A 27607-nucleotide genomic window follows, 5' to 3' on the forward strand; every position below is an offset into this window, starting at 1 on the left:
TATGATGTAACAATTGGTGAGTCTAGATTAAGTTATACAGGTATTCATTGGAGTATTTAAAAAATTTTTCAAAATAAAAAGCTGGGGGAAAATATAGTGCTGGGATTTTTAGTCTCTCCCTGTTTACTTGCCTTAAAACTGTAATGCATTTGGGGGGAAAATGAACATTTTTACAACAGTAAATCTTCTCATAAAGAGAGTTAAATATACATATACTCCTGGATTCAATCCTTAGGCATTCCATTTCACTCTCTTGGCTTTACTTCTACCTTATTGGTCATTCTTTCTAAGTCTCTTTTGTTAGTTCTTCCTCGTCTCTCTGTCTTCTAAATTTTGAATATATTGAGGCCTTGGTCCTCATCTCTCCTCTCTCTTCCTTCATTATCTAATGTAGAAGCATAGCTCTACAATGCCATCTATGGCTGACAACTCCCAAATTTACATACCTCAGTCTACTTTCTCCAACTCTAAACTATAATAGTATATCAACTGTTTACGTCTCCACTTGGATATCTAATAAGCTTCTTTAATTCAGCACATTGCAAATTGAACTCCTAGTATTTCCCTTATGAACCTGCTTCACCCAGAGCTTACTCCATCTCAGTTGTTAGCAACTCCATCCTTCTAGTTGCTCAGGCCAAAATCTTGGAAATTGCCTCCTAACAGGACTCTCTGCAAATTACCCTTGCCTCTGTATAGTCTGTGATCAACACAGTAGCCAGAATAATCCCTTTAAAACTATATTATAGGGCTTCCCTGGTGGCACAGTGGTTGGGAGTCCGCCTGCTGATGCAGGGGACACGGGTTCGTGCCCCGGTCCGGGAGGATCCCACATGCCACGGAGCGGCTGGGCCCGTGAGCCATGGCCGCTGAGCCTGTGCGTCCGGAGCCTGTGCTCCGCAACGGGAGAGGCCACAACAGTGAGAGGCCCGCGTACCGAAAAAAAAAAGAGACTATATTGTATTAATCTTCTTCCCCAAAATTCTTTAATGGCTTTTCTTTTCAATCCTAGAATGCCTGTGCCATGTTTCCTCTGCCATGAAACATTATCCCCCAGATATCTGTATTACTTTATGTCTCAAGATCTCCTTCTATTTTTTTGCTAAACTCTCAACCTCACAACGAGGCTGACTCTGACCATCCTGTGTTGTATTAAACTTGTAGCCATATCCCTACTCTTTTATCTTTCTCCATATTTCAATTTTCCATAGCAGTCATCAAATTCTAATATACAATTTTCTTATTATATATGTTTACAGCTTATTACCTCTCTTCTTCAATGTAATATAAAGTCCATGGGGGCAGAGATATTTTAGTGTTTTATTCTCTGCTATAACCCAAGAAATTCTAATGGTGTCAGACATATAGTGAGTACTCAATAGATGTTTGTTAAATGAGTTAATTATTTTCAGTGTAAATTTTTGCATTTTACTTAATACTTTTCCTGAACTTTTCTTAATAAATATTCTTTGGTACTTTATTATTATCTCTATTTTCAACGGGTTTTTATACTCATTATTCCAGTTGATTAGTACTACTATAAAACAGAACTGTTACCTTCATCTTTCTTTGTTTCTCTCCGACCTTTCATGTGTCCAAAGCATTGTATAATTAAAACCAAGACAGACTCCCCATCATCATAATTGAAAGTTCTATGTGTGTCATTGAGATCAATAGCTATGGCCCCTTTTTTCCTTTTTTTTTTTAACTTTCTCTCTTTGCATCAATTTTATTTATTTATTGTTTTGGGTTTTAAAATTTTTTTTTAAACTTTTTAAATTGAAGTAGAGTTGATTTACAACGTTGTGCCAATCTCTGCTGTACCCCTTTTAATTTCTGATATCGGTGTTTTGCATCCTCTTTCTTTCTTCTTGGTGAGCATGGAAGATGTTTATCAATTTTACTGAACTTTTCAGAGAACCAGCTTTGATTTATTTGATTTTCTCTGTTATTTTGCTGTCTCCAGTTTCATTTACTTATATTCTAATTTTTATTATTTCCTTTCTTATACTTGCTTTAGGTTTAAATTGCTCTTCTCTCTCTAGCTTTCTATGATGCAAGCATAAGTTATAGATTGTAGATCTTTGTTTTTCTCTAATATATGCATTGAAGACTATGAACATCCTTGTAAGCACTGCTTTCCCTGTATCTCACAAATTTTGATAGGTTGTATTTTCATATTAATTTATTTCAAAATATTTTAAAATTTCTCGAGACTTTTTCTGTGGCCCATATGTCATTTAGTAGTGTGTCGGTTAACTTCCAAATATTTGGGACTTTTCCAAGTATTTTTCTGTTATTGATTTCTAGTTTAACTCTACTGTTTTCTGAGAACATAATTTGCATAATTCCTATTAAATTTGGTAAAGTAAGGTTTTTTAAAATTTTTACCGGAGTATAGTTGATTTACAATGTTGTGTTAGTTTCAGGTGTACAGCAAAGTGAATCTGTCATACATATACATATATCCACTCTTTTTAGATTCTTTTCCCATATAGGCCATTACAGAGTATTGAGAAGAGTTCCCCGTGCTATACAGCAGGCTAAATTTGGTAAGGTATGTTTTATGGCCCAGGATGTGGTCTGTCTTGGCAGATGTTTTGTGTGAGCTTGGGAAGAACACGTATTCTGTAGTTGCTGGATAGAGTATTCTATAAAAGTCAATTAGATCAGTTTGATTGATAGTGCTGTTCAGGTTAACTATATTCTTACTGAAAGACAGTTGTTGAAGTATAATAGTTGATTTCTCTATTTCTCCTTGCAGTTCTAACAGTTTTTGTCTCCCAAATTTTAATGCTCTGTTGTTAAGTTACACACATGTCTTTTTGTTTCCCTGGAGAGTTCACATTTTTATGATTATGATCCTATTTATCCCTGATAATTTTTATTGTTCCAAAGTCAGCATCATTTAAAATTAATATAGCTACTTCGTCTTCCTTTTGCTTAATGTTTGCATGGTATACTTTTTCCATATATTTATTTTTAACCTCTGCCTTTAGAGTGAGTTTCTTGTAAACAACATAGAGTTGGGTCTTGGTTACTTCCCCCACCCTTTTTATAGAAATGAAAGAATTTTTCTTGGCTTTTTAACATGAGAACTTGGTGGGATCTCTGGAGGTAAAACTCACAAGTGTGGACGCCTCCCTAAGACTGCAGTCCCTAAGGATTCCTCGCTCTCAAACTAGTCTACACACTGCTTCCAGTAATTTCTCAAAGTTATGGTTTGAGTGCTCTTATCACTTTATGACTCTACTGGCATCTAATCCAAGTAAATTGATCTCAACTCTTCTTTGTATTCACCTTTCTCTCCAGATTTTGGGATAGTGGTTTGCCCTACAACTTTTATTCTCTAATGGTTCCAAGGAAAGTCACTGGTTTTCAGTTTGTTCAGTTTTTTTCTTGTATGTATGGCAATGATGATTTCCAAGCTCTCTACATGTTGAAGTTGAAATAGGAAGGTGTCCTTGTTTTTGAGTATGATACGCTTATATTTGTTCGAGGTTTGTGTGTGTGTTTTTATTCTCTGAGGTTCTTGCATCTCTGGTTTGCTGTCACTAATTTTGGAAAATTCTTCACCAGTGTTTCTCCAAATATTTATTTCTGTCCTTTTCTGGCTTTCTTTTTACAGTCCAGTTGTACACACTTAAGACTTATTTAATAAAGTACCACATCTATTGATACATTCCAAATATCTTAGCTCCTAGATAACTAATGATTAAGACCAAATATCACTTTTGGAATAAGGCATAATTTTGCAGAGTAATTCCACAGATTTAGGCTTTGAAAAAGAAATGAGATCAGAACTGGTGAAAAGTGGAAGGAAAGCATTGAATAGGGGATATTGACTTGAGCAAAGTTATCAGCGTGTAACTGTAGGAATTTTTAGGGATCAGAGAATAGAACAATCTGCATATAGTGTTCATTTTAGAAACGAATAAGGTGCATGCCTTCTTTTTGCTGAGTTAATACCTACTCACCCTTCAGAACTTGCTTTAAACATCAGAGCTAGCATTTTCTGACCTCTCCAGAATAGATTTAGTCCTCCTACTCTATGCTTTCATAGCACTATTTATTTGTTTGTTTTTATATCATCAGTACACATTTATTGAATGAGTACTATATGCTAGGAATTGTGTTAAGCATTTAAGGACGATATCATTTGAGTGTACGTTTAAAATTTGTCTTTTAGACACGGCAGATATGTCTTTTCTTTCACCATTGTATCCCTAGTGCCTAGTGTAGAGCTTGCCGCGTATTAGGTGCTTAATATATCTTTGTTGACTGATTAAGTAGTCCATTGGATTCATTTGTTGAGATTGCTAAATTACCACTTCAGTCAATACTTAAGGCTAGTAATTCTGAAAACACCTAGAATGGCCCTGCGGTATCTTGAATGATTTTGGAGTTGGATGAGAGAGAAATAACCACTGACGAATTCACTGTATTCTTTTTGGACCACATAATCATGTGTGAAGTAGCTGCCACTTTGAAATGATTGGAATTTGTAAGTCGTTTTATTTGGGATTTTAAAGTTAATTTAACCACAAGTTCCTTATTCAAAACCGATCTAAATGCATAGTATTGTCAAAATTATTTTCTTGCATTCTGTTCATATATGTATGTAGTTCCTACTTGGTTGAAATAATCTTGGTATAATAATAAAAAGTTCTGAATCCATTTAATAACCACGTATAAGAAATAACTATATTTCTCTTATCTGTCAGCAAAGTGCTACAGTCTTTTTTTTTCTTCCAGTGACCTAGATATACCCAGAGCCTGTGAGATTTGCTCTGAATTTATCTTAAAAATCAATATCAGTTTTCCTTTGCCTATTTCTATAGGGAATATTTTCTCTTTGCCTTCCATCCATCCGCAGTAGAATCTTTAGTCAGAGACAAATAATATGACAAGCTTCCCAGATTCATCTCCCAGAAAAGAAAGGAATTTTTTACATTGGTTCATTAAGTAGAGATATCCTATCCTGAGCAAAGTCCCAAGCTAGCAGTTGCTAGCTGATGTTCAAAATAGATAAAAATAGATAGATTTAAATCATCTAGTATAATACTTGCATAGAAGATTTTTTTCTCAGTAATTAACCATTGAATCATAATGTGTGTTCACTAACGTACCAAATAATACTTCGTTCCAAAAGGTGAGCATAATAATTCCTTATATGTGTTTAGTACTTTGTAAATTCTAAAGGTTTTCAAATCTGACAGCACAATTGATCCTCATAACAACCCTTTGGGGTAGGTAAGGTGAGTGTACCTGGCATCGTATTGGCTCATACAGTGTTCATTCCTTAAGCATTTCTCTTTTACATTCTTCTACTCCAGAGGCTGGAAAGATGAATTCTTGTTTTCCAGTCTCCCCTGCAACCAAGACTGACTTTGTGGCATAGTTCTTGCCAAAAAGATGAAAGAAAGAAAAATCTAAGTAGTGTTCTGAGAAATCATTTTGATTACTGATGAAAAGAAGGACAGATAACATGTGTTTAGCCTCATTCCTTTACCCTCTTTACCTATAACACACAGATGTGATGCCTGGAAGTACAGGAGCCATCGTACAGCCACATGGTAATGTTGGGGAGGAAGAAATTTTCCTCTACCCTTCTAGGTTCTTCTGGCTAGTCTAAATTGACATGAGACAGATTAGCAGGAGGAAATCAAACAAAGTTTAATAACATGTATGCATGGAAGAGACCCAGGAACACTGAGTAACTCACCAAAATGGCTGAAACCCTCACCTTATATACCATCCTCAGGTAAAAACAAAAGAGGATGTTGATGTAGTTAGTGGTTTGGGATTTCACGGGGGAGAAAGGCAATTGACATGGAGATGGAAAAGCAAATGTTTGCTGGGCCAGGCGGAGACATTGGGCCACAGAAAGGAATTTTAACCAACAGACTTAGCTAAGTCCGTCCCTGTCCACACACCTAGTTCGTAATTGTAGTTATCTTTAGGGATAGCTCCCTTCCTGGAACAGGTCCTCTATCCACATTCTTTTAGGCACTTAGGGGGAAAGTCAAAGGTTCTTCCTGAGTCTTTTGGGCCTTGATTGTTTTCAGCTCCAAATAATCCGCATGCCAAAGAGACATTTTGGGGTGGCAAGTTTTACTCCCCTACAGTAATGATGGTGAAACACAAAAAGCCTTAGTCCTTTAATTCAAAGGACTAAGTCTTTTAATTCAAAGACCATTTAATTCAAACAATGCCTGCTCATTTTTGGATTTCTGTTATTGTGAGAGAAGATAACTCCTATTTGAACCACTGTTCTTCAGGTATTCTGTTATTTGCTAATACATTTCTAGCTAATGGAATTGGCTCATCGCTATTTAATAGGTAAGGACAATAAAACTTAAAATGAGAAATGACATGTCCATTAACATAACAACAGCAGGGGAATGGGTCTTTAGCTTTCTGTACATTTTAATATGCTAATACACTTAAAATATTTTAAATGGAATCTTAAGCTAAGAAAATGAAAATTGTTATGCTTTTAAAAATAGAGCAAATCTGGTAAAAAGATCTCGGTTACTTCTAGACTAGAGCACATTACCATTCTCTGGAGGCTGCTCTGAGCTCTAACATTTTCCATACTTATTAAGAAAACTGATGCATATATACAAGCACTTTTCTATGGTATTTACTCAAGCGTGGAATTGCTGGGCTACGGAGTACGTGTGTCTTCAATTTTATTAAATAATTCCTAACTGTTTTCCAAAGTGGTTATATTAATTGCACACGTCCACTGATAGAGTATTAGAATTATATGTTTTTCACCACTGGATATTATCAGACTGTAAAAATTTGCCAGTCTGGAATGTGGGTAATGATCTTGTACTGTCGGGTTTTTTGTTGTTGTTTTTTAGTTTTTATTTCATAATCATAAACAACTTTGCAATCCAGCTAAACTTGGAGGGGGATAAGGAAAATATGGAACCGAAAGAACTGCAGTAAGAACACAAAAATTATAGGATATTTCAAGCAGATGGGGGTGAAGGGGTGTTCTCCTGAGCTACAGAAGGAATGTCTGGTGGTTAAGATAAAACACAATTCAGATTTATAAGATTTGTCCACAGTCAGCAATGGTGATCTTCTTGCTGGTCTTGCCATTCCTGAACCCAAAGCACATGGCTTCCACAATATTCTTGCCCTCTTTCACCTTGCCAAAGACCACATGCTTGCCATCCAACCACTCAGTCTTGGCAGTGCAGATGAAAAACTGGGAACTGTTTGTGTTGGGGCCAGCATTTGCCGTGGACAAGATGCCAGGACCCATATGCTTCAGGATGAAATTCTCATCATGAAATTTCTCCCCATAGATGGACTTGCCACCAGTGCCATTATGGCGTGTGAAGTCACCACCCTGGCACATAAATCCCAGAACTATTCTGTGAAAGCAGGCACCTTTGTAACCAAATCCTTTCTTCCCAGTGCTCAGAGCGCGAAAGCTTTCTGCTGTCTTTAGAACTTTGTCTGCAAACAGCTCGAAGGAGATGCAGCCCAAGGACTCTCCCTGGATGGCGATGTCGAAGAACATGATGGAGTTGACCAAGGTGTGCAGTGTGGGAGGCTCAGGGCGGCGGCATCTGCAAGGCCTCTGGTACTGTGGTTTTAATTTATATTTTCCTGAGTTGAGTACCATTTCAAATGATCTTTGGACATGTGGAATTACCCTGTTTTGAAGGAACTGTTCAAATCTTTTGTTCATTTTTCTGTAGAGGTCTTTGTTGTCTTTTCCTTATTGATTTGTAAGGTTATATATATATATATACCTGATTCTCATTATTCACAATAGTTATATTCTACAAAGTCACCATAAACACTGAATTAGCAAATGATGAACTATGCTCTTAGGAAGAATACAGGATTAGGTTCCTACGGGTCTCTGGTGACATTTTCACCGACTGAAGTGTCATTTGTGTTGTATAGGTTCTTTGCCAATGTCCTTTTAAAACAAGCCAGTCTCATCAGCATTGTAAATCTTCTCTTCCCATTACCCTTTTCCTGTACAACACTTAGTGGATACTTTTAAAATTCTTCCACAGCCTCCTGACCTGCAGAACCTGCCTCACCTACAAGTTTAACGTTTTTCACACCATATTGCCTTTTGAAACAAGCAAGCCAATCAGCCAGGATTAGTCAAGGAGGTTTAATATTTTCCTAACCCTGAGTAATCTGACTGTAAATTTCTTTGGCTTTCAGCCTCACAACATTGAGGCCCACTATGCTTTTATTAATTGGTTATCATCTTATAAATCCACAGACTTAACCACTCTTCCATCTTTTCCATAGGATCATCACACACTATAGCTGTTACTTTAGCACTTTCCAGAGCTGCCTGATGTAAAGATGGACAAATTTCCTCTTCCTTTTTCTGGATATACCAAATCGTTGACTCATTAACTTCGAAGTTGTGAAATGTGAAATAAAATGGAGTCACTTATGTTAAGGGGTCTTAAAATAGAGCTGGGAGGCCATTACCAAGGTGGACTTTATGCATGTCCCAAATGGGTGGAACCCCAATCTGGTTTCTGGCTGGGTTCGAGTCCCAGCGTGTTGCACAGTTTCAGAGCCATGAACTTTTGAACTGGGTCAAACTACAGACCAAGGAATGGGAGTCGGCAAGAACACCTGCAACTTGTCACAGTAACGAACTTTACCTCCCTTCTGCCCCTAATTCCAACTAAAATTCCTTGTAATGCAAAACCCTCTTCTTTGCCTTTAAAAGCTCCTAACTTTTACTCCCTGGTGAGACACTTTGGGTTGCAACCCGAACCTTTGTGCCCCAGTTGCACTTCTTTGATCTCAAATGTCAACTACGAATTGGCACTCGCCATTGGCACTTGCCATCTATCGCTACAAGGATTAACTCAGGTGCTGCTGCAGCTGCTGACTTTCAACACCCCTGAAAGCAGTTCAGGGTGGAGGGCAGAAATGAGGCACCCTGTGCTCTGGGAAAAACTGGCAGAACAGGTCTTCAGATAGTTAGATGTTTTCAGGAGCTGATTTTATGAGCCCAATTCTTGCATCTCCTCATATCTAGAAAAGCACGAAAAGCCTTCATGGTGACATCTGCTCCTTGTGACTAGCAGTAACCTGCACGAGACAAGCAGAAACCTTCTGTAAAAAAATATGTGCTCTATTGCATGTACTCCCCCTTCACCAAAATCACATATATACTGGCCTTCCGCCCTGCCTCTTTGGAGCAGTTTCTCAGAGCTATCTGGGATGCTGTCTCCCGGGCTCCAGTCCTCATTTTGCCCCAAATAAAACTTAACTTGCAACTCTCACGTTGTGTATTTTTTAAGTCGACACAAATAAATGCTTTCTACTTGATTATTGCCTCCTAGGTTTATTTAGGTTGACAAACTCATGGCCAACAGCACTGTAACTCATGCCTGAACAGAGTTTATTAATACTCATAAAGCAAATCATAGCCTGCTTAGGAACACTTGGACAGTACTCCAATGCTGTGCTTGGAGGTCATTTCAAACAGCAAAATCACCGCAAACAAGTGAAAAAAAATGCAAGAAATATGGCGCTAAATAGACCTTGAAAAGAACAATTGTTTACAGTATGAGAGCTGAAATAAGGCAGAGAGCATTGCCTTATTCGACCTCAGCTGGCAATGTCTGTGTTGAAAGACTCAAATTCACCACTCAGTGCATGATCACAAATGACCACAAAAACACGGTAAGTATTGATTTTGGGATTACAAAGAAATTTTAGTGAGCAAATGGATCCACAAGTACCAAATCTGTAAATAATGAGGAGGGATTTTGTATATTGATGTATGTGTGTGTGGTGAAATCAGGGTTAAATTTCATTTTTTTCCCTGTGTATACCCAATTGTCTCAGCACCATTTAAGAAGAAAAAAAAACTGACCTTTCTCCACTTCTCTGCAGTGTTACTTTTGTCAAAAATCAAATATCCATTTATGCAAGGTTCTATGTGATATTATGATTTATAATGAGAAGTATGTATTTGGTCTTTGTCCTGTTTCTGGCTCAGAGCTCCTAAAACACTTGGAATTTCCTAAGGATGAGAGCCATAATGGTGTTTTGTTATGTTAATGAGGTGACTTTTGGAAAGCACTTGAGAAACCTATGGGTGGGGGCTGATTGCCAGGAGAGCCAACCACGTGATTAGAGGGTTGGAACTTTCACTAACCTCCCCCACCTCTGGGGAGGGCCTAGAGGCTGAAGGTTGAATTCAATCAATCATGCCTATGTAATGAAACCTCCATAAAACCCCAAAAGGACGGAGTTTGGAAAGATTCTGGTTTGGCAAACGTGGAGATTTGGGGAGAGTGGTGTGCCTTGAGAGGGCTTGGAAGCTCTGCACCCCCTCCCACATGACTTGCCTATACATCTCTTCCATCCTGCTGTTCCTGAGTCATGTCATTTTATAACCAACCGGTGATCCATCCAGTAAGTAAAACGTTACTCTGAGTTCTGTGAGCTGATGTAGCAAGTTAATCAAGCCCAAAGAGGGGATTGTGGGAACCTTTGATTTATAGCTTGTTGGTCAGAAGAACAGGTGATAACTTGGACTTGAGACTGGCCTCTGAAGTTGGGGTCAGGAGCAGTCTTGTAGAACTGAGCTCTTAACCTGTGGAATGTGATGCTATCTTCAGGTAGATAGTGTCAGAATTGAGATAACTTGTAGGACACCCAGCTGGTGTCCCAAGAATTGTTGGTATGGAAAAACTCCTCTCACCACATTGGAAATTGGTGACCCAAACAATGATAGCAACTCTATTTCTGCCTTCTCCTGTTCTGTCCGTTTTACTGTCCCTATACCAACACCACACTGCCTTAATTACTAAAATTTTATAATTATTTTTTAAATTTAATTTAATTTTTGTCTGCGTTGGGTCTTCGTTGCTGCACGTGGACTTTCTCTAGTTGTGGCTACTCTTCTTTGCGGTACACGGCCTTCTCATTGTGGGGTGGCTTCTCTTGTTGCAGAGCATGGGCTCTAGGCACATGGGCTTCAATAGTTGTGGCACATGGGCTCAGTAGTTGTGGCTCGCAGGTTCTAGAGCACAGGCTCAGTAGCTGTGGCTCACGGGCTTAATTGCTCCACAGCATGTGGGGTCTTCCCGGACCAGGGCTCGAACCCATGTCCCCTGCATTGGCAGGTGGATTCTTTACCACTGCACCACCAGGGAAGTCCCAGATGTTATCTTTTTAAACGTCACTTTCTATCTGTTGTTGATGGTACATAGAAATACCATTCTCTTTTATGTGTTTTTTTATGGAGAACTTGCTAAACTTACTTATCAATTCTAATAATTTATCTCTATATTATTTTGTATTTCTATGTGCATAATTATATATACAATGTGCATATATATATATATATATATATATATATAATGTCATCTTGCCCTGCCCCCTTTCTGCTGAATATAACTTGACCATGCTGACTAGGACTTCAGTACAAATGTTAAATTGAAGTGGCGGTAGTGGGCCTCCTTGTGTTGTTCCACATTTCAATGGAAATTGCTCAGTGTGTCACCATTAAGTATCTTTTGTAACCGTCAGTTTTCAAGTAAAGAAAGTTAAAAAAAATTTTTTTTTTTTTGGTCACACTGTGCGGCTTGTGGGATCTTAGTTCCCCAACCAAGGATTGAACCCAGGCCCTCAGCAGTGAAAGCAGAGTCCTAACCACTGGACTGCCAGGGAATTCCCTTAAAGGAAGTTAGTTTTCTTATAGAAATTTAGCCAAGTCTTTCTATTATGACTATGTTATTAATTATATCAAGTGATTTAACTCCACCTATTTCGATGATCCTATGATTCTCCCATTTTAATATGGTAATATGGTACGTTACATTAATTAAAATTTTAGAGCAAAACAGAACAAGCATTTCTGAAATAACTCCACAATCTAATGATATATTATCCTTTTTTCCTGTTGCTGATACTTTGTGAGGATTTTTGCACGTATACTTTGGAATGAGATTCACAAGTAATTTTCCTTTCTTATACAACTCTTGTTAGAGTTTTAACAAGCTGTTAGACTCACAGGATGAGTTGCAAACTGTACCTTCTTATTCAATTATTGGGAATGATAGTTAGCGTAATGCTGGAATTATTGCTGTCTTGAATGTTTGGTAGAACCACTAGTGAAGCTCTTTGTACCTGCAGCTTTCAATGTAGGAAGATTTTCATTACTAATGCAAATGCTTTAATCATTAAAGAACTATTCAGTATTAAATTGCTTCTGGGAAATTTTTGGTAAATTATAGTTTTCTAGAAATTTATACATTGTATCTAAATATTAAGTGTATTGCCATAAAGTTGTTCATGACATTCCCTTATTAATATCTGAAAGATCTGTGACAATCTTTTGTTGTTCCTTCTTAATGTGTCTTGGCAGACATTTATTGAATTTTTAGAATAAATGTTATTTTTAATTTTAATTAATTGCAGAAAAATTGCAAAATTTAATTACAGAAAAATTGCAAAGACAGTACAGACTTCCTGTATACTTTGCACCCAGTTTCCCCTATTATTAACATATTATATTAGTATCATAAATTTGGTAACAAGCCACCAATATTGGTATCCTGTTATTCACTAAAGTCCATACCTTATTCCAATTTTTTTTAACTTTTCACATTATGTCCTTTTTCTGTTTCAGGATCCCATCAATGATCTCACATCACATTTAGCTGTCATGTATCCTGAGGCTCCTCTAAGACAGTGACAATTTTTCAGACTTTCCTTGTAGTTTCGGTGTCAACATTTTTAGGTATTGGTGAGGTATTTTATAGAACATCCTTAAAGTGGGATTTGTCTGATGCTTTTCTTATAATTAGACTGGGGTTCGGTTATACACTATCAACAAGACTTATGACTTTTAATGACCTTGATCACATGGCTGAGGTAGGGTTTCTCCAGGGTAAAGTTACTTCTATTCATCTTTTCTTTTTTTTTTAACATCTTTATTAGAGTATAATTGCTTTACAATGGTGTAACAGTATCTGCTTTATAACAAAGTGAATCAGTTATACATATACATATGTTCCCATATCTCTTCTCTCTTGCATCTCCCTCCCTCCCACCCTCCCTATCCCACCCCTCTAGGTGGTCACAAAGCATCCAGCTGATCTCCCTGTGCTATGCAGCTGCTTCCCACTAGCTATCTATTTTACGTTTGGTACTGTATATATGTCCATGCCACTCTCTCACTTTGTCCCAGCTTACCCTTCCCCCTCCCGTATCCTCAAGTCCATTCTCTAGTAGGTCTGCATCTTTATTCCCGTCTTGCCCCTAGGTTCCTGACCATTTTCTTTTTTCTTTCTTTTTTTAGATTGTGTATATATGTGTTAGCATACGGTATTTTCCTCTTTCTGACTTACTTCACTCTGTATGACAGACTCTAGGTCCATCCACTTCACTACAAATAACTCAGTTTTGTTTCTTTTTATGGCTGAGTAATATTCCATTGTATATATGTGCCACATCTTCTTTATCCATTCATCTGTCGATGGACACTTAGGTTGCTTCCACGTCCTGGCTATTGTAAATAGTGCTGCAGTGAACATTGTGGTACTTGACTCTTTTTGAATTATGGTTTTCTCAGGGTATATGCCCAGTAGTGGGATTGCTGGGTCATATGGTATTTCTATTTTTAGTTTTTTAAGGAACCTCCATACTGTTCTCCATAGTGGCTGTATCAGTTTACATTCCCACCAACAGTGCAAGAGAGTTTCCTTTTCCCCACACCATCTCCAGCATTTATTGTTTGTAGATTTTTTTTTTTTTTTTTGTGGTACGTGGGCTTCTCACTGTTGTGGCCTCTCCCGTTGCGGAGCACAGGCTCCAGACGCGCAGGCTCAGCGGCCATGGCTCATGGGCCCAGCCACTCCGCAGCATATGGGATCTTCCCGGACTGGGGCACGAACCCACGTCCCCTGCATCGGCAGGCGGACTCTCAACCACTGCGCCACCAGGGAAGCCCTGTTTGTAGATTTTTTGATGATGGCCATTCTGACCGGTGTGAGGTGATACCTCACTGTAGTTTTGATTTGTATTTCTCTAATGAGTAGTGATATTGAGCACCCTTTCATGTGTTTGTTGGCAATCTGTGTATCTTCTTTGGAGGTCTTCTGCCCATTTCTGGATTGGGTTGTTTGTTCTTCTGATACTGAGCTGCATGAGTTGTTTGTAAATTCTGGAGATTAATCCTTTGTCACTTATTTCATTTGCAAATATTTTCTCCCATTCTGAGGGTTGTCTTTTCATCTTGTTTATGGTTTCCTTTGCTGTGCAAAAGCTTTGAAGTTTCATTAGGTCCCATTTGTTTATTTTTGTTTTTATTTCCTTTTCTCTAGGATGTGAGTCAAAAAGGATCTTGCTGTGATTTATGTCATAGAGTGTTCTGCCTATGTTTTCTTCTAAGAGTATTATAGTGTCTGGTATTACATTTATGTCTTTAATCTGTTTTGAGTTTAGTTTTGTGTGTGGTGTTAGGGAGTGTTCTAATTTCATTCTTTTACAGGTAGCTGTCCATTTTTACCAGCACCACTTATTGAAGAGGCTGTCTTTTCTCCATTGCATATTCTTGCCTCCTTTATCAAAGATAAGGTGACCATATGTGCGTGGGTTTATCTCTGGGCTTTCTATCCTGTTCCATTGATGTATATTTCTGTTTTTGTGCCAGTACCATACTGTTTTGATTACTGTAGTTTTGTAGTATAGTCTGAAGTCAGGGAGCCTGATTCTCCAGCTCCATTTTTCTTTCTCAAGATTGCTTTGGCTATTTGAGGTCTTTTGGGTTTCCATACAAATTGTGAATTTTTTTTGTTCTAGTTCTGTGAAAAATGCCATTGGTAGTTTGATAGGGATTGCATTGAATCTGTAGATTGCTTTGGGTAGTATAGTCATTGTCACAATGTTGATTCTTCCAGCCCAGCAACATGGTATATCTCTCCATCTGTTGGTATCATCTTTAATTTCTTTCATTAGTGTCTTACAGTTTCCTGCATACAGGTCTTTTGTCTTCTCGGGTAGATTTATTCCTAGGTATTTTATTCTTTTTGTTGCAATGGTAAATGGGAGTGTTTCCTTAATTCTTCTTTCAAAGTTTTCATCATTAGTGTATAGGAATGCAAGAGATTTCTGTGCATTCATTTTGTATCCTGCTACTTTACCAAATACATTGATTACCTCTAGTAGTTTTCTGGTAGCGTCTTTAGGATACTCTATGTATATTATCATATGTCATCTGCAGGGATGGCTTTACTTCTTCTTTTCTGATTTGGATTCCTTTTATTTCTTTTTCTCCTCTGATTGCTGTGGCTAAAACTTCCAAAACTATGTTGAATAATAGTGGTGAGAGTGGACAACCTTGTCTTGTTTCAAATCTTAGAGGAAATGGTTTCAGTTTTTCACCATTGAGAACGATGTTGGCTGTCGGTTTGTCATATATGGCCTTTATTATACTGAGGTAAGTTCCCTCTATGCCTACTTTCTGGAGGGTTTTTATCATAAATGGATGTTGAATTTTGCCAAAAGCTTTTTCTGCATCTATTGAGATGATCATATGGTTTTTCTCCTTCAGTTTGTTGATATGGTGTGTCACATTGATAGATTTGCATATATTGAGGAATCCTTACATTCTTGGGATAAACCCCAATTGATCATGGTGTATGATACTTTTAATGTGCTGTTGGATTCTGTTGCTAATATTTTGTTAAGGTTTTTTGCATCTATGTTCATCAGTGATATTGGCCTGTAGTTTTCTTTCTTTGTGACATCTTTGTCTGGTTTTGGTATCAGGGTGATGGTGGCCTCGTAGAATGAGTTTCGGAGTGTTCCTCCCTCTGCTGTATTTTGGAAGAGTTTGAGAAGGATAGGTTTTAGGTCTTCTCTAAATGTTTGATAGAATTTGCCTGTGAAGCCCAGATTATTTTCTTAAAGAAAACGCCGTGTGTTCTCCCGGGGAAGTTGTCCCTGGATCACAGGACCCTGGCAGTGGTGGGCTGCACAGGCTCCCAGGACGGGAGGTGTGGAGAGTGACCTGTGCTCCCACACAGGCTTCTTGGTGGCTGCAGCAGCAGCCCTAGCGTCTCATGCCCATCTCTGGGGTCTGCACTTTTAGCCGCGGGCTTGCACCCGTCTCTGGAGCTCCTTTAAGCAGCGCTCTTAATCCCCTCTCCTCACGCACCAGGAAACAAAGAAGTAAGAAAAAGTCTCTTGTCTCTTAGTCAGCTCCAGACTTTTTCCCAGACTCCCTCCCGGCTAGCCATGGCACACTAACCCCCTGCAGGCTGTGTTCACGTCACCAACAACAGTCCTCTCCCTGCGCTCCGACCGAAGCCTGAGCCTCAGCTCCCAGCCCCGCCCGCTCCGGCGGGGGAGCAGTCAAGCCTCTCGGGCTGGTGAGTGCCGATCAGCACCGATCCTGTGTGTGGGAACCTCTCCGCTTTGCCCTCCACACCCCTGTTGCTGTGCTCTTCTCCGCGGCTCCAAAGCCCCCCCATTCCTCCACCCACAGTCTCCACCTGCGAAGAGGCTTCTAGTGTGTGGAAACCTTTCCTCCTTCACAGCTCCCTCCCACTGGTGCAGGTCCTGTCCCTATTCTTTTTTCTTTTGCCCTACCCAGGTATGTGGGGAGTTTCTTGCCTTTTGGGAGGTCTGAGGTTTTCTGCCAGCATTCAGTAGGTGTTCTGTAGGAGTTGTTCCACATCTAGATGTATTTCTGATGTATTTGTGGGGAGGAAGGTGACCTCCACATCTTACCCTTTTTTTTTAAACATCTTTATTGGGGTATAATTGCTTTACAATGGTGTGTTAATTTCTGCTTTATAACAAAGTGAATCAGTTATACATGTATCTATGTTCCCATATCTCTTCCCTCTTGCGTCTCTCTCCCTCCCACCCTCCCTATCCCACCCCTCTTACGCGGTACGTGGGCCTCTCACTGTTGTGGCCTCTCCTGTTGCGGAGCACAGGCTCCGGATGTGCAGACTCAGTGGCCATAACTCACGGACCTAGCCGCTCCGCGGCATGTGGGATCTTCCCGGACTGGGGCACGAACCCATGTCCCCTGCATCGGCAGGCGGACTCTCAACCACTGCGCCACCAGGGAAGCCCTCCACGTCTTACTCTTATGCCATCTTGAAGGTCTCCACAGCAATGGACATTTTTATATTATCTTTATATAATACAAAGTTACTATAATTGCTATTCGTGCCAGAAGTTTATCTTGACCTTTTTGGGGGAGCATTTTCTACATAGAAAATCACAATTGCAAAGATATTTTTATTTCTTCCTTTCTAATTTGTAACCCCTTACCCCGCCCCCCCCCCCCGTCTTTTTGCACTAGCTAGGAATTCCAGTATAATTTTGAATTGGAGTGGCGAGCGAGAACATCATTGCCTTGTTCCCCAAAGTGGTAAAGCATTTACTTTCTCATCATGAAGTATGATGTTAGCTATAGATTTTTTGTGTTATTTACCATGTAGAGAATCTGTCTGTGTACTCCTAGTTTGCTGAGAGTTTTTTTTTTGCTGTACGTGGGCCTCTCACTGTTGTGGTCTCTCCCACCGCGGAGCACAGGCTCCGGACGCGCAGGCTCAGAGGCCATGGCCCACGGGCCCAGCCACTTCGTGGCACGTGGGATCCTCCCGGACCGGGACATGAACCCGTGTCCCCTGCCTCGGCAGGTGGACTCCCAACCACTGCGCCACCAGGGAAGCCCCACTGAGAGCTTTTATCATGAATGGATGTAAGTTATTGTCTGATGCTTTTCTGCATCAATTGACCTTATCACATGTTATTTTTTTCTTTAGACTATTGATATGGTTTGCATTGATTGATTTTTGCATGTTGAATGAGCCTTGCATATATACTTTATCATGGTGTATATTTTTTAATACAGTGTGGGATTCAGTTTGTTAATATTTTGTTGAAGATTTTTGTATCTATGCTCATGGGAGAATGGTCTATAGTTTTTCTTTCTTGTGGTATCTTTATCTGGATTTCATAAAAGGGTAATGTTGGCCTCATAAAATGAGTTAGGAAGTGTTCCTTCTGTTCCTATTTCCCAAAAGAGATTATAGAGAATCGATATTATTTCTTCATTAAGTGTTTGGTAGAATTCACCAGTGAAATCATCTGGGTCTAGTGCTTCCCTTTTTGGAAGGCTATTAATTTTTATTTTCTGTAATAGTTTTAGGCCTACCCAGATTATCTGTTTCTCTTTGTGTGACTTTTTGTAGTTTGTGTCGTTCAAACAAATGGTCCATTTCATTCAGGTTATGAGAACTGTGGGCATGGAATTGTTAATAGTATTCTGTTGTTATCTTTTAAATTTTCATAGGATCAGTTATATGATCCTTCTTTCATTTATGATATTTGTATCTTGTACTCTCTCTTTTTCTTTCAGTTAGCCTGTCTGCAGGTTTATCACTTATTATTATCTTTTCAAAGAAACTGCTTTAAGTTTCTTTGATTTTCTCTATTTCTGTCCTGTTTTAAATTCTATTGATTTCTGCTCTAATATTTATTATTTCTATTTTTATTCTAGTTTTAGACTTAAATGTATTTTTTCTTTAGTTTCCTAAGATATAAACTTAGATTATGGATAATAGATCACTGTTCATTTCTAAAATATGTATTTTATACCACGAATTTCCTTCTAAGCACTACTTTCCATTCATCTCACAAAATTTATAAGTTGTATTTTATATTCATTAGGTTCAAAGTATTTTTCAAAATTTCTCTTGAGACTTTTTCTTTGTTGTATTATTTTAAAATGTATTGTTTAATTTCCAAATATTTGGGAACTTTAGAGCTACCTTCCTGCTGTTTATTTCTCATTCAATTGCTTTGTGGTATGAGAATATACTTTGTGTGATTTCTTTTATTAGGATTAGTTTCTGGAGAATTGCCTTCTGTCTCTCCTGGGGCTGGTAGATGGTGCTGGACCTGTTTGAACTCTAGGACTAGTGAGATAGATGCTAGGTCTTTGGGCATCTCAGGAGAAGTTGGGAAGCTGGCTGCACGGATCAACTCTTTCCTTCCCCAGGAGGAAGATGAAAGCTGGGATTTTCCATCTGTTCATTCTGTGCTGAGCAGAGGAAAGAATCTATGGCATCTACCAGCTCAAGCCATCAGTTCAGCTCTGCCCTGGCTGCTAGACTATGCCGGACATGTCAGAAGTCCAACTAGCAAGACAAAAGCCAGTCCTCTAGGGAGCCCCTTTGAAAAAGTTGGGGTGTTGGATATGTGAACCAACCCCTTCATTTCCCTGGGTGAAGTTGGGAGCTAGGGGATCTCTTCCGGATCCTATGGAGCTGGGCTGGGATCAGGGACCCCAGTGAGAGGTGTCCCAAATCTCCCTACCTGCTTCAGTGAGTCTGGTTTAGCTTTCCTCGGGTGCAGGAGACTTTCTCTTAGTTTCTAGATTTCTCACAATGGGAATTTGTCCATGAATTGTTGCTGAACCAGTTTGTTTGTGGGAGGAAGGAAGATCCATGGTTTCCAACATCTTGCTGATATCACTCCATATGCTTTCCTTTAAAGGGGTTAAGGTGTGTTTTATGGCCTAGAATGTGGTTTATCTTGGTGACTGTTCTTGAGAAAATTCATGTGACTTGAGAAGAAGGTGAATTCTACTCTTGTTGGATGGAGTATTTCATAAGTCTCAATTAGACCAGTTTACCTGATGGTGCTGTTTAGGTCATTTACATCCTATTGATTTTCCACCTGGTTGATTTATCAATTACTAACAGGGGAGTTTTGACTGACCAAGTGTCCACAGTTGTCTATTTCTTACTCTCTATTCTGTCTTGACCAAAATTTAGTCAGTTTTCTCTCTTCCCTAGGGCCCCTGAACTTTGCTTGTCCCCAAGTGTGAGCAAGTACTAAAGTGCAGAGCATCTTCCCTTATCAGTTTATATTGAGAATTGGCTGACCACATTGTGACACGTGTCCTGTCAGACCCTGCTGGGCATTTCTTCTAATTGGCAGTACCAAAGGTACTGCTTACGTTTTTGTTTGATTTTGAGATGCTTGCAGATTTCTGAGATGGGGTAGATCTCCCTGTTACAATAGTTTTTCTTCTGAATAAAATCTCTCCTTATCTAAGTCCAGAATTGTTTTTATTTGACAAAAGTTTCCAACCCCAATAGATGATTTGTCTATTTCTCCTTAAATTTCAATCAGGTTTTGTTTCATGTATTTTGGCACTCTGTTGTTAACAACATATGCGTTTAGAATCATTATGTCTTTTTATAAAATTTAACTCTTTATCATTATGTAATATTCCTCATTAATCTGTTTTTTTTTTTTTCTTTTTTGTCGTGCCACATGGCATGTGGGATCTTGGTTCCCTGACCAGGGATCAAACCCATACCCCCTGGAGTGAAAGCAGGGAGTCTTAACCACTGGACCACCAGGGAAGTCCTCTCTGGTTAATTTTTTTTTTTTTTTTTTTTTGCGGTACGCGGGCCTCTCACTGCTGTGGCCTCTCCTGCTGCGGAGCACAGACTCTGGACGCTCAGGCTCAGCGGCCATGGCTCACGGGCCCAGCCGCTCTGCAGCATGTGGGATCTTCCCGGACCCGGGCATGAACCCGTGTCCCCTGCATTGAAAGGCAGACTCTCAACCACTGCGCCACCAGGGAAGCCCCTCTCTGGTTAATTTTAAGTGTCAACTTGGCTAGGGCCCAGTACCTAGATATTTGGTCAAACACAAGTCTAAATGTCACTGTGAAGGTATTTTTTTAAAGGTGAGATTAGCATTTAAATCAACAGACTTTGAGTAAAACAGATTTTCCTCCATAAGTTGGGTGAGACTCTTCCAACTAGTTGAAGGCTTTAGAAAATAAGAGAGGCCCCCTAACCTTGTTATGTGTTAACTTGACTACACTAAGGGATGCCCACATAGCTGGTAAAACATTATTTTTAGGTGTGTCTGTGAGAATGTTTCTTAGAGAGATTAGCATTTGAATTGGTAAACTGAGTAAAGAAGATCTTCCATCACTAATGTGGAAGGGTATCATCCAATCCCTTGAGCCCCTGAATAGAACAAACAGGTGGAGAAAGGGTGAATTTGTTGTCTTTGCTTGAGCTGAGACATCCATCTTCTCTTGCCCTTGGACATCGAAAGTCCTAGTTCAAATATTCTTCTATTTTGTTCTCTTTCTTCGCCTTCTGATATTCAAATTATTCATGTGTTACACATTTTTGGAATTCTTAGATATTTTGTTCTTTTATTTTTCATTCTTTTTTCCCCTTTGTATTATAATTTAGGAAGTTTCTATTGACACATCTTCGAGTTTACTGATTCTTTCTCCAGCCATGCCCATTCTTCTGATGAGCCCATCAAAGGCATTCTTCATTTATGTTACCATGTTTTAGTTTTCCAGAATTTTCTTTTGATTGCTTCTCATAGTGTCTGTTTCTCTGCTTATATTACTCATTTATTTTTTCATATTGTCTACTTTTCTATTAGACTCCTTAACATATTATCATTGTTATTTTAAATTTCCTGCTTGATAATTCCAAAATATGTGTCACATCTGAGTCTTATTTTGATGCTTGTTTTGTCTTTCCAGACTGTTTTTTCTTTTTATTTAACATACCTTGTAATTTGTTGTTAAAACTAGGCATGATGTATTGAGTGATACACACTAAGTTAAATAAACTTGTAGTGTGAGGTTTTATGCATTTTGGTTAAGTTTGCCTATATTTAATGTTTGCTGTAGCTGTAGATGACAGAGGTTTCAAATTCTTGTCATGTCTTTTTTTTTTCTTTTTTCTTTTTGTCTCCCCTGTTGTCTACTGGCTTCCATGAAAATACTTCCTCTGGGTCTCTGCTTCCATCTGTGAATTATATTGGTATGGTGGTGGTGTGTGTCAAAGGGTAAATGTTCTATAATCTTACAGTTAAAATTTTAGTGGTCCTATGTCCCTGAACTGTGAGCTTCGGAAGCGCTTCTCAGATATCCCCCTTTTAGGTGACACACAGAGGGTGCTGGCAGTCAGGCACATGCTCTATCCCCCAGGTGGGATAAGGCTCAGTTAAAGTCTTTTCTGCTGGAGGGTAGGTCTTTGTTGTGGAGAACTCTCTGGGAATATTTCAAAGAGGTTATTTTTCCCCTCCTGCTAGAAACAAAGGGAAAATTTTTCCTGGATCCTTACTTGGCGAACATGGTGTGGTTCCTGGAGTGAAAGCCCATGAAAGCATGGGATTCTCCCTGAGGTTGGGTCCCCAGGAGTTTCTCATTTTCTGGCTAGGCCACACTCAAACTCCAACATTTTGTCTGTTACCATTTAAGGGTTATCTCCAGTGCCTTTTGCTATATGTTAGCTGTTCTCTGTTATGAGTCTCTGTATTTGCCTGTCATTATAGACTTTGGGGTCGCAGTTTGCTCTGATACTTTGATTCTCTGAAGGATCCAAGAAAAGTTGTTGATTTTCAATTGTTCAGCTTTTTTCTTTTTGTAAGAAATGAAATGGCGACTTTCAAGCTCTTTTCCTATAAGTGCTGAAACCAGAAGTCTATCAATTTTATTATTTATGTCAAAGGACAAATTTTTGGTTTTCTTGACCCTCTTTTATTGTATATTCATGTACTGGTTCGTTAATTTGGCTCTCATCTTTAATATTTTCTTTTTATCTTCTGGGGGTTAATTCTTCCATTTTGTTTCTAAACTTACTAAAATAGACTATTACTGCATTAATCTTCATCCTTTATTTTTTTCTCTGATATATGTATTTAAGGAATAAATTTCCTGCTAAACATGGCTTTAAATTCATCCCACACATTTAGATATAGCATTTGTGTTAACTTTTATTTCAAAATAGTTCTAATTTCCATTAAGACTTATTTCTTCACCTAAAGATTTTTAAAGCATATTTAAAAATTTTGAAAAGCAAGAATTTTCATTTTATCTTTGTGATGTTGATTTCTGACATTGTGATCACAGAGAATATGCCATAACTGAAATTGTTTGATTTTTATTGAGACGAGCTTTGTAGCCAAGGATATAGTCAATGTTTACCAGTGTTCAGTGTATGGTTTTTAGAATATGTATTCTTCAGGAATTACACAGCAGTTATAAAGTTTAAATTGTTAATGGTTTAATTCCAGTTTTCAATATCTTTACTAATATGCTTGTCTGCTCGACCTATCCATTAAGGAGACCAGTATGCAATGTTTGAAAAGTTTTCAATTTTATTATAATTCTACTAATTATCTTTTTATATATTGTTGGCCATATTTTTAGCACAAACAAAATGATGGACACTTTGTTATATATTCATGATTAATTAAGCCTTTTATCGTTCTGAAGTTAAAGTCTTTCTCCCTACTAATTGATATTGCTGTAATTCTATTTTATTTCATGTTAATGTAGCTATACCAGTTGCAATTGCATATTGTGTTTTTATCTCCTACCTCTGCTTTAATGAAGCAAGCGCCCCAGAGCTCACCTGACCAGACTTTGTTGACCTGAAGAAAAGAGCTTCTTGTTGCCTATCCTCAGTGAAATCAAGAATTGTTTCAACACATGGGCTTCCCTGGTGGTGCAGTGGTTGAGAGTCCGCCTGCCGATGCAGGGGACACGAGTTCATGCCCCGGTCAGGGAGGATCCCACATGCCGCGGAGCGGCTGGGCCCGTGAGCCACGGCCGCTGAGCCTGCGCGTCCGGAGCCTGTGTTCCACAACGGGAGAGGCCACAACAGTGAGAGGCCCGCGTACCGCAAAAAAAAAAGAATTGTTTCAACACATAATGACAAGCTATGAATGCCCCCCCACCCTATACATACATTCTCTTACCCTTGGTCTGACATCTGCATTAATCTAAAGGAATGATTGATGTCCAGTCAAAACCTTAGGCAGACTGGACTTGCCTTTTAAGTATCTTTTCTGTGGCGCATATTCTAAGGTGGGCTGCTGTATTTTTCAGTGTCTCAAAACCATGAGGCAAAAAACTCACCTGTGAGAAGAGTGGGATGAGGTACGGACGTGGCAGAAATTTACCTGTCACTTTCCTAGGTTCCTTGTTGTCATGGAAACGATTGCCTCGGTCTATACTGCCTGTGTGTGTTTGGGAGAACCCCTCTTGTATTATGGATCTCAAAGCAAGCCTTCTATGAAACGAGGACTCATCAGAGCGAAGCTGTCTTAACACATTAAACTCCAGCAATGGGAGTGGGCTAGCATTGGGGCCTCCAGAGGACGCTAAGTGAAGTAAGAGGCCACCTGGTTATCGCTTCTAAATCCAGTGAACCAGGAAGAATGAGTACTTAGCTCACACCTGGCTATGCTTACATCTTTTTAAGCTAACATTTATGGACCACTTACTATTTGTCACGCACTGTGATGTACATTTTAGCTTCGTATCTTGCTTAATCTTTAGAATGAGCCAGTGGGCTGTACTATTATCCTCATCTGCACTTTACTGATGGGAAATTGGGGCTGAGAGAGGTGAGGAGACTTTCCCAGGTTCGGCCTGGCTCCTTCTGTTGCTCTACCTGGCCGTGGGCTTCCTGTGACCTGTTCTGTTTGGCAGCAGTGGACGTCTTGCTTATTCTGAGATCCCTCTGACTCGCGCTATTGGTAAATGAGTAAACCCTAAGTCAGCTGAGCAGCCAAGGCAGGGATGGGTCTGTTCTAGGGAAGCATTTGTAGATGAGGCTGAAGTTCCAGAACTCCTTTGGTTTTGTGTTTGTACATGTGTTCAAATGGGTCTATACCAACGTTTCTGTTTTTCTTTCACATAAAATAGAAAGGATTTGAGGACTGGACCCTCTACATAGGATATCATCATTCACTACTTTTCTGTTCTGTTTATGGGTAATAAGGAGAAGACCAGCCCTTAGAAAACGGGTTCAGCTTGGACATGGTTAAGAGTTGAATGGTATCCTGCAAAATACGCATGTTGAATCCTAATTCCCAGGACCACAGAATGTGACTGTATTTGGAAACAGGGTCTTTACAGAGGTAACCAAGTAAACACCATGAGATCCCATGTGACTGCTGTCTTATGAAAACGGGAAATGTGGACACAGAGGCATGGATAGTGGGGAGATGATGTGAGAGACGGGGGGAGAAGACGGCCATCCACAAGCCAAGGAGAGAGGCCTGGAGCAGATCCTTCCCTCACAGGCAGCTGATACTCGTGTGGTGTGCGCGCCTGTAAAAACACATGCACAGGAAAGGAATGGGGTGGGGGTGAGCTGTGTGTGTGTGTGTGTGTGTGTGTGTGTGTGTGTGTGTGTGTGTGTGTGTTTGAGGGGGCAGAAGGGAGGAGGTCAGGGAAGGTCCTCTGGAGATGGTGACACGTGAGATGCGGTTTTAAGGGGGAAGAGAAGTTTCCCTGGTGATGGGCTGGGGTGTGGGGGAAGGGCATCCCAGGTAGAGGGGACAAGTCGTGAAAGGTCACAAGCGGAGCGAGAGGCTGGTGCACTCACAGGACTCCTGACGCTGTTGCTGCTTCTCCCCCGACCTTCCTGAGCATCCTTCTCCTCTCACTGCCAACAGCACGAAGCACTCGAGGCCCAGTCCTTAGCCCAGGGCCTTCCTCTTACTACCACTTTCTGAGAGCGGTTATTTTCATACCATTACAGGAAACATCAGCCATGCGGGGGCTCCCATGTGTGAATCTGCAGCTGGGACGGTCCTCTTCTCTGGAGTGTCACCTCGTCTGCAGTGTTTACATGTGCACAGCCCAGCATCAGCTCGGGCCCCAGAGAGCCAAGTTACATTCTCTTTCCTGCCAAAGTGTGGCCCAGGCTTCTCTGTTAGTTTATGATGTCCCCACCATCAATCAGTGACCTGGTCCTAAGCCCTGGAGTCACCTCTGACCCCTCCTGCTTCCAAATACCTTGTTAGGATGCAGGGCCAGACTGACAGTGTTATTCTCTAAGTCCACATTTGTTTCCCTTGTCTTGAAATTCTCAGCAACCTTTGCCCATCCCCAATCTCCTGTCATCTGTCTCCTGTTCTACAAGTGATGACAAAATTTACTGACAGTGACTGAGATGATACCTGTGTGGTCCTTCAGTAGCAGGAACATCATTCGTTAGGCTGACCGGAGGGCCTGTATGTGTTGTAAATGGTTAAATAATCTCCTGCCGTCTCCCGATTAACCTGTGGCTGCCATTCCCTCCTTGAACTGTCTGCTCTGTCATTTCGAATCAGAAGAACATTATCTTCCCTGGATAAAGTGGGTGCACAATAGAAAATTAGTGGTCTGGACTTTTTCAAATAATCCATGAACGAGATACTTTCTTCTTCCCCGTTTTTTCTTCCTATAGGAATGTTTGCAGTCGTTGGCACTGTGACCACCCTCTTCCTGATATGCTTTCTTCGTGTGAAACCATTCTCTCCTGATTGCAATCCTGAGTGCAATCCTTCTTCAGACTCTGCTGGATAATCCTCTTTCACTACTCACACTTTAAAAGTTTATGTTTCCTGAACCTCTGCCCTGTGCACTGGGCATTCCTGCTCTTCAGACGTGGTCAGGGGCCCTCATTCATCCTCACCCTCACTGCCGACACCCTCACACCCAGATCCGCCGTGCACACCTATCTTCTAGAGACGCAGCTTCCTCCTTGGCGTCTCCACTTGGATTTCCCCATAGATCCTGGAACCTCATCCTGTCAAACACTGACCGAGTCACCTATTCCTTCTTCCACGAGGCACTCACATTGCTGCTAGGGGTCCTCATGAGTTCGAGCTGCTGTAACAAAGATGCCACAGACTGGGTGCCTCAGAAACAGCAGACATTTGTTTCTTACAGTTCTGGAGGTGGGAAGTCCAAAATCAAGGTGCCAGCAGGTCTAGTGTCTGGTGAGAGCCCTCTTCCTGGTTTTCAGAAGGCCGTCTTCCCATCTTGGGAGAGAGAGGGAGCCATGTCTCTCTTGTTTCTCTTCTTATAAGGACACTAATCCCATCCTGAGGGCTCCACCCTCATGATCTAATTGCCTCCCAAAGGCCTCACCTCCTAATACCATCACATTGGGATTAGGGTTTCAACATATGAATTTTGAGAGGACAAAAACATTCAATCCATAGCACTAGGGTTGGGGAATTTACATCAGATTTTGCTGTCTGAGACGTTAAAGCGATTCATATCTGGGTTTTTTTAAACATCTTTATTGGAGTATAATTGCTTTACAATGGTGTGTTAGTTTCTGCTTTATAACAAAGTGAATCAGTTATACATATACATATGTTCCCATATCTCCTCCCTCCTGTGTCTCCCTCCCTCCCACCCTCCCTATCCCACCCCTCTAGGTGGTCACAAAGCACCGAGCTGATCCCCCTGTGCTATGCGGCTGCTTCCCACTAGCTATCTATTTTACGTTTGGTAGTGTATATATGTCCATGCCACTGGTTTCTAGCCTCCATGTTTGATGTAGGTTTAGCAATATTACCAAACAAGTCTCATAATAGGAAGAGAAGGAATAAAAGCATCCATAGTAGACTTGGATCTCAAGTACAGTTGAGACTGCCAACTTAGGGCTGGAATTTACACCATTGGTTCTCCTAGTTCTCAGGCTTTTGGACTCACACTGGATCTCCACATCAGAGCTCCTGGGTCTCCAGCTTGCTGACTGCTGGTCTT

At 40.1% G+C, this 27607-nt stretch overlaps 1 pseudogene; it reads right to left on the reverse strand.

Moving 5' to 3' along the window:
• Positions 1 to 7063: 7063 nt before the first annotated feature.
• Positions 7064 to 25495, reverse strand: LOC136142283 (peptidyl-prolyl cis-trans isomerase A pseudogene; annotated as a pseudogene).
• Positions 25496 to 27607: the final 2112 nt, after the last annotated feature.

The sequence above is a fragment of the Phocoena phocoena genome, chromosome X (assembly GCF_963924675.1).
Source record: "Phocoena phocoena chromosome X, mPhoPho1.1, whole genome shotgun sequence".
Classification (NCBI taxonomy): Eukaryota; Metazoa; Chordata; class Mammalia; order Artiodactyla; family Phocoenidae; genus Phocoena; species Phocoena phocoena.